This window comes from Nicotiana tabacum, chromosome 22, assembly GCF_000715075.1.
Source record: "Nicotiana tabacum cultivar K326 chromosome 22, ASM71507v2, whole genome shotgun sequence".
NCBI classification, from domain to species: domain Eukaryota; kingdom Viridiplantae; phylum Streptophyta; class Magnoliopsida; order Solanales; family Solanaceae; genus Nicotiana; species Nicotiana tabacum.
This window is the reverse complement of record NC_134101.1, coordinates 59,148,383-59,163,426: the sequence shown is the minus strand read 5'-3', so window position 1 is coordinate 59,163,426 and position 15,044 is coordinate 59,148,383.

Genomic DNA, 15,044 nt, shown 5'->3' with positions numbered 1-15,044 from the left:
CAAATAAGTCCCAAAACACAATACGAACCTAGTCAAGCCTTCAAATCACATCAAATAATGCTAAAACCACGAATCACACCCCAATGCAAGCTTAATGAACTTTAGAATCTCAATCTTCTACATCTGACGCCGAAACCTATCAAATCAAGTCCGATTGACCTCAAATTTTTCACACAAGTCATAATTGACATTATGGACCTACTCCCACTTCCGGAATTAGAATTTGACCCCGATATCAAAAAGTCCACTCCCGGTCAAACTTCCCAAAAATCATCTGATTTCCAACTTTCGCCAATTGATGCCGAAATGACCTACGGACCTCCAAATAAATATCTGGACACGCTCTGTAATGATCCGGTCAGTTGTTTTGAGAGTAATAGCCCTGATCCCCTATTTACTGCTTCCCTCATATCTTTTTTCTGCTTATGTGACTTGCCGAAAAGTTTTGTTTGTAGTTTCAGAGTGTTTTGGGACACTTAGTCCCTAAAACGGAAGCTTAAGTCTTAAGATTTTGACCGTAGTTGGGATTATGTGAAGACGACTCTAGAATGGAGTTTCGTCGGTTCTGTTAGCTTCGTTGGGTGATTTTAGACTTAGGAGCATATCCGGATTGTGTTTTGGAGGTCTGTAGATAAATTAGGCTTAAAATGACGAAAGTTGAATTTTGGGAAGTTTGACCGGTAGTGGACTTTTTAATATCGGGGTTGAATTCTGATTTCGGAAGTTGGAGTAGGTCCGAAATGTCAATTATGACTTGTGTGCAAATTTTGAGGTCAATCGGATGTGGTTTGATAGGTTTCGGCATTGGTTGTAGAAGCTTGAAGTTTCAAAGTTCATTAAGTTTGAATTGGAGGGTAATTCATGTTTATAGCGTTGTTTGATGTGATTTTAGGGCTCGAATAAGTTCATATGGTGTTTTAGGACTTGTTTGTATATTTGGTTGAGGTCCCTAGCCTCGGGTGGATTCCGGATGGTTAACGGATCAAATTTGGTTTTGGGAGAATGGCTGAAGGCACCAGTTCTGGTGTAATCACACATGCGCAAGGTTGACCGCAAGTGCGAGCCTGCAGAAGCGAGCCAAGGGGCACATGTTTGGTCTGGAGGAGTTTGGCCTATGGTCGCAGGTCCGACATGAAGTTCGCAGAAGCGGAGTCACATCTGCGGAAGATTTAGTGCAGAAGCGGAGAGGCTTGGGATCGCATGGTACGCATAAGCAAAAACCCTGTCCATAAGTGGAATCCGCACCTGCGATGGTTTTTCCGCATGTGTGGCATCGCAGATGCGATGTCACCACCCGAAATTCCCACCTTCGGACCGTGATGGCACCTAACATTTCACTTGCTAGGCAAGCCAATATTAGAATAATATTAACCAATTTTTAAACAATCTTTACATTATTAATAATCAAGGAAACAAAATCAGAAGCAAAGTTTGAAATATAGTGAAAAAATCCATAAAAATAACGGTGTCTAAATACCATCCCAGAATTGGTGTCACAAGTGCACGAGCTTCTAGAATAAATACAAATAAAGGTCTGAATAAATAAAGCTGTCTGGAAATAAACACACAGCTAAAGTAAAATAGACGGGGACTTCAGAACTGCGGACGCCATGCAGTTATACCTCAAGCCTTCTCTGGTAGCTGAAATCCGATCAAGTCTATGGTACGCTGCTGGGACCAACTCCAAAATCTACAAAAGAAAGTGTAGAGTGTAGTATCAGTACAACCGACCCCATGTACTGGTAAGTGTTAAGCCTAACCTCGACGAAATAGTGACGAAGTTAAGGCGGTTCACTTACATTAACTTGTACGCAATATTGATAACAACAACAAATAATAGAAATAAATCAGGTAACTCATTTATAATAATTGAAGCCAACTCAGCAGTCATAATCCATTATTATTTCAACCAATTTTGTTGCAGCGTGCAACCCACTCTCACAATATATTCACATTCAATTCTGTTGCAGCGTGCAACCCACTCTCCCAATATATTCCTTTTAATCAAGTCTGTCATATATTTATTTCAATCAAGTATATATATATATATATAGACTTTTAAATAAGTCTGTTGCGGCGTGCAATCCGATCCCCTAATATTGACTTTTTAATAAGTCTGTTGCGGCGTGCAACCCGATCCTCCAATATTGACTTTTTAATAAGTCTGTTGCGGTGTGCAACCCGATCCTCCAATATTGACTTTTTAATAAGTCTGTTGCGGCGTACAACCCGATCCTCCAATATTGACTTTTTAATAAGTCTGTTGCGGCGTGCAACCCGATCCTCCAATATTGACTTTTTAATAAGTCTGTTGCGGCATGCAACCCGATCCTCCAATATATATCCATTTCAATCAATTCTGTTGCGGCGTGCAACCCGCTCTTCCAACACATTCATTTACCAATTCTTATAGAAGAAATTTTCCCGATAAATGCAACAATTAATATAAAACTATAAGACAACAAGCATACAATAATTATGAAACAAACAATGACAAATAGCAAATTATTATAGAAATCAGGGAGAAAATAGGCAGTTTAATATTTAATATGCTAAATGTCAAATAACAATTAAGACACATAATTCAAATAACATGTAACAATTAATGCAAGAATTCAAGGATTAATGTTTGACAAAGAATAGGAGAGAAACAATTATTATAATAATTAATTCATGATTTAAAATAATTTATGATTTTTCAAGTAAGTAGGCAAACAGTCAATTTGACGACGTATAGATACTTGTCACCTCGCCTATACGTCGTTCACATGCATTTCTCATAACAAATAATTTAAGGGTTCTATTCCCTCAAGTCAAGGTTAACCCCGACACTTACCTCGCTTTGCAAATTTCAATCAATTATTCAACCACAACTTTCCCTTTTAAATTTACCTCCGAAAGCTTCAAATCTATTCACAAACAATTCGATATATTCAATACGAATCATAGGAATTAATTCCATATGAATTTACAAATTTTCCGGATAAAAATCCAAAATTCATTAAAATATTCGGCAGCGGGACCCACGTCTCAAATCTCAGAAAAACTTACGAAATTCGAACACCCATTCAGAGACGAGTCCAACCATACAGAAATTATCCAATTTCGATGTCAAATGGACCTTCAAATCTTAATTTTTTGTTTTTGGAAAATTTTACAAAAATTCCAATTTCTTCCATCTAAATTCGAAATAAATGATGAATATAGTCTTAGATTTATGAAATACAATCACTATATGATAAAGAACACTTACCCAGTTCAAAATCGTGAAAAACTCCTTTGAAATCGCCCCTAAGCCGAGTTATAATTGAGGGTTTGTGAAAAATGGAAAAAATCCCGTTTGGGTTCTGTTTTAAGTCATAGGGGCCAGGCCTTCTTCGCGTTCGCGAAGGGCCTGTCGCATTCGTGATGAGTAGCAGCCCGTGGATTTCGTGTTCACAAGTCCTCCTTCACATTCGCAAAGGCTTTCCCCCCCTGTCCTTCGCGTTCGCGAGGCATTGCTCGTGTTCGCGATGAAGGAATGATCAACCCTCCCCCAGGTGTGCCTAACACTACGCGTTCGCGAGGAGCTGGTCGCGTTTGCGAAGGGTAATGCCCCTATCGCTTCGCATTCGTGACTAAGCCTTCGTGTTCGCAAAGAAGAAAACTTCAGCTGCCCAGTTTACTCTTCGCATTCGCGAGAGTACCTTCGCGAACGCGAAGAAGGACATGCCAGAACACCTGCTGCAGCAAAATACAGATTTTCAAAGTCCAAAACATCCCGTAGCCTATCCGAAACTCACCCGAGCCCTCGGGGATCCAAACCAAACATGCACACAAGTCCTAAAATATCATACGAACTTTATCGCGTGATCAAATCGCCAAAATAACACCTAGAACTACGAATCGGATACCAAATCAAAGGAAGTTTTCAAGAAAACTTTAAAACTTATATTTTTACAACCAGACGTCTGAATCACGTCAAATCAACCCCGATTCTCACCAAATTTGGCAGACAAGTCATAAATATTATAGTGGACCTATACCGGGCTCCGAAACCAAAATACGGACTCGAGGTTAATAAATCCAACATCAATAATTTCTTAGAAATCATTAAGCTTTCAAGCTTTTAATGTTTCATCAAAATTCCATATCTCGGGCTAGGAACCTCGGAATTCGATTCCGGGCATACGCCCAAGTCCCAAATCATGATATAGACCTACTGGAATTGTCAAAACACTGATCCTGGTTCGTTTGCTCAAAATGCTGACCAAAGTCAACTTAGTTGATTTTTAAAGCTCTATTTCACATTTTAATCCATTTTTCACATAAAAATTTTCCGAAAAATTGTACGGACGGTGCACGTAAGTCAAGGAATGATAAATGGTACTTTTTGAGGTCTTAAAATACAGAATTACTTATTAAATTTAAAGATGACATTTTGGGTCATCACATGCGACTAAGAGCCCGCAAGTGCGAAATCGCTGGGCAGAAAAGGGCCAAGTTCGAGGGTTTTATTCCATTTTCAATTTTGGGACTCTGAGAGTTCGGATTAAGGCGATAATTCAAGGTTTTTTCAGAGAAATATATCGAGTAATGATTCCTAACTCATTTATGATTATACTCCATTAATCTATAGTTGAATTCATCATTTAATTAAGGAATTTAGTTGAGAAATTTGGGAAAAAGTTAGAAAGTTATACAAATAAATTTTTGAGTTTTGATTCAGGTTTTGGTATTGGATTTGGATAATTTTGTTACAAGTGAACTCGTGGTTGATTAAGTGTTCGTATTTTGTGACTTTTATCCTATTCTGAGACGTGGGACCGGGTTGACTTTTTAGGATGATTTTTGAAATTTTTGTTATAGTATTGATTTCATTAATTAGATTAGTCTATTATAGTTGTATTTATGGTATGTAATTGTTTTTGGCTATATTTGGGACATTCAGAGTCGGATAATCGAGGAAAGGGCATTCTTACTTATTGATTGAGCTTAGTTCGAGGTAAGTGGCTTGTCTAACCTTTTATGGGGGAAATCCCCTTAAGATTTGGTACTGTTGTGATATGTGAGCACTGTGTACGCGAGGTGACGAGTGCGTACATGGGCTATTTGTTGTAAAACCCGATTTTTACTGAGTGGTAACCTATTTTCATCTTAACTTAGTTATACCCGCATGTGTAGTTATCCTGCTTAGTCTAATATCGCATGTCTACATGCTTTAACTGCTTATTTGGACTCTGTGCAACATGCCTAGTTGATTTCCTATTTATCCTTGATTTTTATCAATCTTAACTGTAGGATTCTTGCTATTAACTGTTGTCTTTGTCGGCTGAGCGGTGTGTTTACTTTTGAGACTACGAGGCGGTACCTCGGGAGTTCTCCCTGCACATTTACTTTTGAGACTACGAGGCGGTACCTAGGGAGTTCTCCCTACACTTTTACTTTGGAGACTACGAGGCGGTACCTCGGGAGTTCTCCTTGCACATTTACTTTTGAGTCTACGAGGCAGTACCTCGGGAGATCTCATGTTGAGTATTTATTTTCGGGACTACGAGACGGTATCTCAAGAGTGCCCCTGTTGTTATCTCATTGTGCTGTGTTGTTATTTCTCTATGAATTCTTTCTGTTAAATTCTCTGTTTTACTTCATTTTTTTAATTATATCATCTGTCTTATTATTATATCCTAGTAGGGCCCGGACCTAACCTCGTCACTACTCTACCGAGGTTAGGCTTGGTACTTATTGGGTACCATTGTGGTGTACTCATGCTACTCTTCTGTATATATTTTGCGTGCAGATCCAGGTGCTTCTTATCAGCCCCGCTATTAGCTGAGAGCACTTTTTGCTGTACGGAGACTTCAAGGTACATCTGCTGCGTCCACAGACCTTTGAGTCCCCCTCTATTCTCTCCTATGTCATTTACCTTGCGTACTTCTTTTATTAGACTCTGGCATATAGAGATACTAGTTTCCCTTCTACAACTTGTGACTTATGATGTTTCGGGTTTTGGGAATACTGTGTTTTACTAGAGTGTTGGTTATTATACATGCCAAGCGACATTGTTACTAGTTATTTAGTTATCTATTGCAGTTAGTTGTTAAGTTTTAATTCTATTTTGTTATTTCCATGTTTTTGTTAGGCTTACCTAGTCGTAAGGCCTAGGTGCCGTCACGATATCTTACGGAGGGAGAATTGGGTCGTGGCAAGTTGGTATCAGAGCTCTAGGTTCATAGGTGTCGTGAGTCACAAGAAAGTTTAGTAGAGTCTCGCAGATCGGTACAGAGACGTCTGTATTTATCTTCGGGAGGTTATGGAACTGTTAGGAAAAATTACACTTTTTGATTTCCTTGTCGTGCGAAATTGTTGACTTCAAAATTCTAAATTTCTGCATTCTATTCTCTCACAGATGGTGAGGACACGTATATGCGGATCTGATGACCAGGCACCCGCGCTCCCTACTAAAGCCGCGAGAGGCCGGGACCGGTGCCGGTGTCGGGGCCGGGGTTGAGGCGGAGGACGTCCACGTAGTGCAGCCAGAGCACCCGCACGAGCTGCTACAGAGGAGCCCCTAGTAGCTCCAGCTGGGGGGCAGACACCTGAGGCACATGTTCCTGCACCAGCCCTCCATTAGACTCTAGCCCAATTTCTGAGCATGTTCAGTACCTTAGCTCAGGCTGGTTTGATTCCACTTGCTCCTGCCATATCTCTCCTACCATATCATAAACTCCCATCGCTGGTACTCTAGAGTAGTGGGTTCAGGTCAACCAGGTTCTAGAGATTACACAGATGCAGCTGGTAGCTCCAGCTCAGCCCGAGGTTAGGGCAGCAGTTTCTGAGGTGGAGCAGCTCAGACTTGAGAGGTACAAGAAGTACCACCCTCATACCTTCAGTGGATAGGCGTCAGAGGATGCCCGGGGTTTTCTGTAGGAGTGTCACTGTATTCTCTATACTACGGGGGTAGCGGAGTCGAGTGGGGTTTCTTTTACTACATTCTAGCTCAGAGGAGCAGCCTATCAGTGGTGGTGTGCTTATGAGTTCGGTAGTCTGGCTGAGGTAGCTTCACTTACATGGACTCAGCTCTTGGACATGTTCTTGAGGGAGTATGTTCCCTATAGTCTCAGAGACGCATGTCACACGGAGTTTGAGCAGTTGCGCCAGGGTGCTATGACTGTGTCAGAGTATGCAGTTCGCTTCAGTGATTTGGCCCGACATGCACCAGCATTGGTTGCCACCGTTCGAGAGAGGGTTCATCGGTTTATTGAGGGACTCCACCCCAGTATCAGATTTAGCATGGCCCAGGTAGAGATGGATATTTCTTACTAGCAGGTTGGGAGTATTGCTAGGAGATTAGAGGGTATGCTTGCTCGAGAGTGAGAGGAGAGGGAGGCCAAGAGGTCTAGAGAGTCTGGCACTTATAGCGGTACTCGTGCCCCAACTACAATTCGTCATGGTAGGGGTTATGTGAGTCGCCCCGTTCATTCAGTTCTTCTAGCCGCCAATGGTATTCCGGCCCCTTCTAGGCCCAGGAGCCTTATTATGCACCACCAGTATCTAGTGCACCTCCTGCACGGGGTGCTTTTAGTGGTTAGTCCAGTAGACCTGGCCCGAGCCAGTCACAGCAGCCACGCCCTCCGACAGCTTGTTTTGAGTGTGACGACACTCGCCATATGGTGAGGGATTGCCCCAGACTTAGGAGGGGTGCACCTCCACAGACTTCTCAGGCACAACGTACTCCACCGGGTCCTCAGGCTATGATTACAACACCAGCTACTACTCCACCTGCTCAGCCAGCTCGAGGTAGAGGTCGGGGAGGTCGAGGTCACCCTAGAAGGGAAGGCCAGTCCAGATATTATGCTCTTCCTGCTCGTACATAGGCAGTTACTTCCGACTCTGTCATTATAGGTATTGTTCCGGTCTGTCATAGAGATGTGTCAGTTTTATTTGACCCAGGCTCCACTTATTCCTATGTGTCCTCTTATTTTGCTCCGTATTTGGGCGTAGCCCGTGATTCTTTGAGTTCTCCTATTTATGTGTCTACACATGTGGGAGATTCTATTGTTGTTGACCATGTGTATTAGTCGTGTTTGGTTGTTCTTAGTGGGTTTGAGACCAGAGCTGATTTATTATTGCTCAACATGGTAGACTTTGATATTATTTTGGGCATGGACTGGTTGTTACCCCATTATGCTATTCTTGATTGTCATGCCAAAACCGTGACGCTGGCTATACCAGGATTACCGCGATTAGAGTGGAGAGGTATCATAGAGTATACTCCAAGCAGAGTTATTTCATTTCTTAAAGCTCAACGAATGGTTGAGAAGGGGTGTGACACGTATCTAGCTAATGTGAGAGATGTCAGTATTGATACCCTTACAGTTGAGTCAGTCCCAGTAATGAGGGATTTTCCAGATGTATTTCCAACTGATCTTTTAGGCATGCCACCCGACAGAGATATTGACTTTGGCATTGATTTGTTGCCGAGTATTCAGCCCATCTCTATTCCTCCATATCATATAGCTCCTCCTGAGTTGAAGGAGTTGAAGGAGCAGTTACAGGAGTTGCTTGATAAGGGCTTCATTCGACCTAGTGTGTCACCTTGGGGTGCTCCTGTCTTATTTGTGAAGAAGAAGGATGGTTCTATGCGGATGTGTATTGATTACCGCCAGTTGAACAAAGTCACAGTGAAGAACATGTATCCATTGCCTCGTATTGATGACCCATTTGATTAGTTACAGGGTGCTAGAGCATTTTCCAAGATTGACTTACGTTCAGGCTACCATTAGTTGAAGATTTGGGAGCCAGATATCCCGAAGACTGCTTTCAGGACTCAGTATGGTCACTACGAGTTTATTGTGATGTCATTTGGGATGTCCCTTGTGAGATCTACACCGATCACCGGAGTTTGCAACATCTGTTCAAACAGAAGAATCTTAACTTGCATCAGCGAAGGTGGTTGAAGCTACTTAAGGATTATGATATTACCATTTTGTACCATCCCGGGATGGCCAATGTGGTGGCCGATGCTTTGAGTCGCTGAGCGGTGAGTTTGGGGAGCTTAGCATATCTATTAGCAGCAGAGAGGCCATTGGCGTTGGATGTTCAGGCCTTAGCCAATCAGTTTGTTAGATTGGATATTTCTGAGCCTAGTCGAGTGTTGGCTTGTGTGGTCTCTCGGTCTTCTCTTTATGATCATATCAAGGAGCGTCAGTATGATGACCCCCATCTGCTTGTCCTTAAGGACATGGTCCAGCACGATGATGCTAAGGAGGTAGCTATTGGAGATGATGGTGCATTGAGGATGCAGGGCAGGCTATGTGTGCCCAATATAGATGGATTGCGTGAGTTGATTCTTTAGGAGACTCACAGTTCACGGTACTCCATTCACCCAGGTGCCGCAAAGATGTATCAGGACTTGAGACAGCATTACTGGTGGAGAAGAATAAAGAAGGACATAGTGGAGTATGTAGTTGGGTGTCTAAATTGCTAGCAGGTGAAGTATGAGCATCAACGGCCAGGTGAGTTGCTTCAGAAGTTAGAGATTCTGGAGTGGAAATGGGAGCGGATCACTATGGATTTCGTTGTTGGGCTTCCACGGACTCAGCGGAAGTTTGATGCAATTTGGGTAATTATAGATAGGTTGACCAAGTCAGCTCATTTCATTCTTGTGATGACTACCTATTCTTTCGAGCAGTTGGCTCGAGTTTATATCCGCGAGATCGCCATGCTTCATGGCGTACCGGTATCCATCATCTCTGACTGGGGTACGCAGTTTACATCACAGTTCTAAAGGGCCGTACAACATGAGTTGGGTACTCGAGTGGAGCTGAGCACATCATTTCACCCTCAGACGGACGGGCAGTCCGAGCGCACTATTAAGATATTAGAGGATATGCTACGTGCGTGTGTGATGGAGTTTGGGGGTTCGTGGGATCAGTGCTTGCCACTCGCAGAGTTTGCCTACAATAACAGTTATCAGTCGAGTATTCAGATGGCACCATATGAGGCTCTGTATGGTAGGTGATGTCAGTCTCCAGTAGGTTGGTTCGAGCCGAGTGAATCTAGGCTATTAGGTACAGACTTGGTTCAGGATGCTCTGGTAAGGGTTAAGGTGATTCAGGATCGACTTCGCACAGCCCAGTCCAGACCGAAGAGTTATGCGGATTGGAGGGTTCACGTTGATGCATTCATTGTTGGGGAATGGGTCTTGCTCCGGGTTTCGCCCATGAAGGGTATTATGAGATTCGGGAAGAAGGGCAAGTTGAGCCCTATGTATATCGGGCCTTTAGAGATTCTTGAGAGCGTTGGAGAGGTGGCTTACAGACTTGCACTATCACCTAGTCTCTCAACAGTTCACCCAATGTTCCATGTTTCCATGCTCCGGAAGTATCACGACGACCGTCTCATGTGTTGGATTTCAGCTCATTCCAGTTGGACAAGGATTTATCTTATGTTGAGGAGCCAGTGGCTATTTTGGATAGGCAAGTTTGAAAGATGAGGTCAAAGAACATTGCTTCCGTGAAGGTTCTGTGGAGGGGTCAGCCGGTCGAGAAGGCGACTTGGGAGACCGAGCATGATATGCGTAACCCTTATCCTCATCTTTTTACCACTTCAGATATGTCTCTATACTCGTTCGAGGATGAACGATTATTTTAAGAGGGGGAGGATGTAACGACCCAGTCGATCGTTTTGAGAGTAATAGCCCCGATCCCCTATTTACTGCTTCCCCCGTATCGTTTTCTACTTACGTGACTTGCCGGGAGGTTTTGTTTGTGGTTTCGGAGTGATTTGGGACACTTTGTCCCTAAAACGGAAGCTTAAGTCTTAGGATTTTGACCGTAGTTGGAACTGTGAAGACGACTCCGGAATGGAGTTTCGTCGGTTCCATTAGCTCCATTGGGTGATTTTGCACTTAGGGGCGTGTCCGGATTATGTTTTGGAGGTATGTAGCTAAATTAGGCTTGAAATGGCGAAAGTTAAATTTTTGGGAAGTTTGACCGTAGTGGACTTTTTTTTATCATGGTAGGATTCCGATTCTGGAAGTTGGAGTAGGTCCGAAATGTCAATTATGACTTGTGTGCAAAATTTGAGGTCAATCGGACATGGTTTGGTAGGTTTCGGCATCGATTGTAGAAGTTTGAAGTTTCAAAGTTAATTAAGTTTGAATTGGAGGGTGATTCGTGTTTTTAGCGTTGTTTGATGTGATTTGAGGACTCGGCTAAGTTCATATGGTGTTTTAGGACTTGTTGGTATATTTAATTGAGGTTCGGGGGACTCAGGTGGATTACGGATGGTTAACAGATCAAAATTGGTTTTGGGAGAATGGCTGAAGGCACCAGTTCCGGTGTAATCGCACCTGCACAAGGTTGACCGCAAGTGCGAGCCCACAGAAGCGAGCCAAGGGGCGCATGTGCGGTCTGGAGGAGTTTGTCCTGTGGTGGCAGGTGCGACATGAAGGCCGCTAAAGCAGAGTCGCTTATGCGGAATATTTAGCGCAGAAGCGGAGAGGTTTAGGAGGCTTTGGATCACAGAAGCGGGAAAACAGGTGCGTTCCCTGGTCCGCAGAAGCAGAAACCCTTTCAATAAGTGGAATCCGCACCTGCGATGGCTTTTCTACAGGTGCGGCATCGCATATGTGACTAAGAGCCTTCACATGCGAAATCGCTGGGCAGAAAACGGCCAAGTTCGAGGGTTTTATTCCATTTTCAATTTTGGGCCTTGAGAGCTCGGATTGAGGCGATAATTCAAGGATTTTTCAGTGAAAGCTATTTTGTAACGATTTCTAACACATTTATGGTTATACTTCATTAATCTATAGTTGAATTCATCATTAATTAAGAAATTTGGTTGAGAAATTTGGGAAAAAGTTGGAAAGTTCTTCAAATAAAGTTTAGAGTTTTGATTCTGATTTTGATATCGGATTTGGATAATTTTCGTGCGAGTGAACTCGTGGTTGATTGGGTCTTCATATTTTGTGACTTTTACCTGATTCCGAGACGTGGGTCTGAGTCGATTTTTAGGACGATTTTTGAAATTTTTGTTAAAGTTTTGATTTCATTAATTAGATTAGTCTATTATAGTTGTATTTATGGTATGTAAATGTTTTTGGCTAGATTTGGGATATTCGGAGTCAGATAATCGAGAAAAAGGCAATGTTACCGATTGATTGAGCTTGGTTCAAAGTAACTGGCTTGCCTAACCTTGTGTGGGGAAATCCCCTTAGGATTTGGTACTGTTGTGATATGTGAGCGCTGTGTACGTGAGGTGATGAGTACGTACACGGACTATTCATTGTAAAACCCGAGTTATTTTACTGAGTAGTAACCTGTTTTCATCTTAACTTAGTTATACCAGCATATGTGGTTATCCTGCTTAATCTAATATCACATGTCTACATGCTTTAACTGCTTATTTGGACTCTATGCAGCATGCCTAGTTGATTTCTTGTTTCTCCTTGATTTTTATCAGTCTTAACTGTAGGATTCTTGCTGTTAACTGTTGTATTTGTCGGTTGAGCGGTGTGTTTACTTTTGAGACTACGAGGCGGTACCTCGGGAGTTCTCCCTGCACATTTACTTTTGAGACTACAAGGCTGTACCTCCGGAGTTCTTTCTGCACTTTTACTTTGGAGACTATGAGGCGGTACCTCGGGAGTTCTCCCTGCACATTTACTTTTGAGACTATGAGGCGGTACCTCGGGAGATCTCCTGTTGAGTATTTACTTTCGGGACTACGAGACGGTATCTCGGGAGCGCCCCTGTTGTTATCTCATTGTGCTGTGTTGTTATTTCTCTGTGAATTCTTTCTATTAAATTCTCCGTTTTGCTTCATTTTATTATATCATTTGTCTTATTATTATATCCCAGTAGGGCCCGGACCTGACCTCGTCACTACTCTACCGAGGTTAGGCTTGGCACTTATTGGGTACCGTTATGGTATACTCATGCTACTCTTCTGCACATGTTTTGTATGCAGATCCAGGTGCTTCTTATCAGCCCCACTATTAGCTGAGAGTGCTTGCTGCTATACGGAGACTTCAAGGTACATCTGCCGCGTCCGCAGACCTCAGAGTCCCCCTCTATTCTCTTCTATGTCATTTACCTTCCGTACTTCTTTTATTAGACTCTGGTGTATAGAGATACTAGTTTCCCTTCTATAGCTTGTGACTTATGATGTTCCGGATTTTGGGAATATTGTGTTTTACTAGAGTGTTGGTTATTTTACATGCCAAGTGGCATTGTTACCAGTTATTTAGTTATCTATTGCAGTTAGTTGTTAAGTTTTACTTCCATTTTGTTATTTTCGCAGTTTTGTTAGGCTTACCTAGTCGTAGAGACTAGGTGCTGTCACGACGCCTTATGGAGGGAGAATTGGGTCGTGACACGTTCCTAAGACTAAAATCATCATACGAACCTGTTAGAACCTTCAAATCCCGTTTCCGAGGTCGTTTACACAAAAGTCAAATCTTAATTAATTCTTCCAACTCAACGCTTCCAAAATTAAAAGTTTCCATCCGAATCAACTTTGAACTTCCCGAAATTCAATTCCGACAACACATACAAGTCATAATACCTGAAGTGTAACTACTTAAGATCTCAAACCGGCGAATGACGCGCTAGAGCGTAAAACGACCGGTCGGATTGTTACGAAAATTCTCAAAACTAAACAATACAATGGGCCCATATCAACATCTAACAAAATAGATATTTAGTCTAAATAGTATTTTTAATTAAAACACATTTTACGGAATACGTTTTATTATTTAGAAAGAAATACAATAAAGATTAAAGTAGGAAGAACCTGTCCAATAAAAACGAAAAAGAACACAAATAAAGTTTTGAAAGATAAAACAGTTAAAAATATTTACACTCCTCAATTTTTCCTTAAAAATTAGATTTTGCCTCTAACTTTGAAAATAAAACATTCTTCTCCTCTTGTCAAATGCAATATCAAATCTATTTAAAATATTAAGATGTCAGTTACTTATAACAGCAACAAGCATGTCTATAATGGGCACGAACTCTGTCCTTCCTCAGTCACTTCTAAACCTAGGGTTGAAGTTCATGAGGTGATTTGAGATCCTTCTTTACACTGGTACATACTACTCCCTTCGAATTTCACTACTTCTATTAGGGTGGAGCTATTAGGGCTTTTGTACCATAGGAAAAGAAAAAATAAAATGAAAATTATTCCTAGAGATATTTTGGTAGGAGTACTCCTAGAGATGTTAATGCATTGTTGTCTATTTCTCTTCTGTCCAACCTAGCCACCCTTCTCTCTAATTTTTCCTGTTTATCCTCGATTTAAAGCCATACTATTTGAGGAATATTGATGATTAATCGGCACACAATTAGACATAAAAAAATTACAGAAGAAGAAAAAATAAAATATTAATTGAACGAGGCTCTATCAAGCCAATATCTTCGTGGAAAAAGCAGAGAGTCTTTCACTATTAAAAATAAGAGACAATTTAAGATCCCTAGTTACGATTATCTTTATTTTAAATCCCCCAGATATTCCTCAAAATCTACGGGGTCAATGGGCCTTAGAAAATATAGATGAACATAGCAGCGTGCAATCGCATAATGATCACGTCCAACTATAGTTCTAAAAAGGATAAGTGATGGTAGAAAATATAATTTAGTCTTAGAATACGGAGTCGAATCACATAGAGAACTAAGACTTTAGCTAGAACTATTCAATATTACTAAAAACACAAGTTAACAATTTTCTGAGTTATAAAGATTAAGATTTTTATTTTTAGCTAATTAACTAATAACTATTAAAAGCAGTAAAAATTATTAACTAAGGAGACTAAGGGTTGGAGACAAGATTAAGGAGGCCTAACTAGAATTATGATTTCTCCAATTATCGGAATTCTTCTCGTTACATTATCTATAATCTCGTCGATTTATTCTCTACTGATCCTAATACTCACTTATCGTAATTCTCTCTCTCGAGTAACTATAATAATTTACTAGACATATTTTCTCGAATTACGCTAGTTGGCAATTTCTCACAATTCACTATGACCATGTCAAAGCTTTGTTATCCCTGACTCGCTT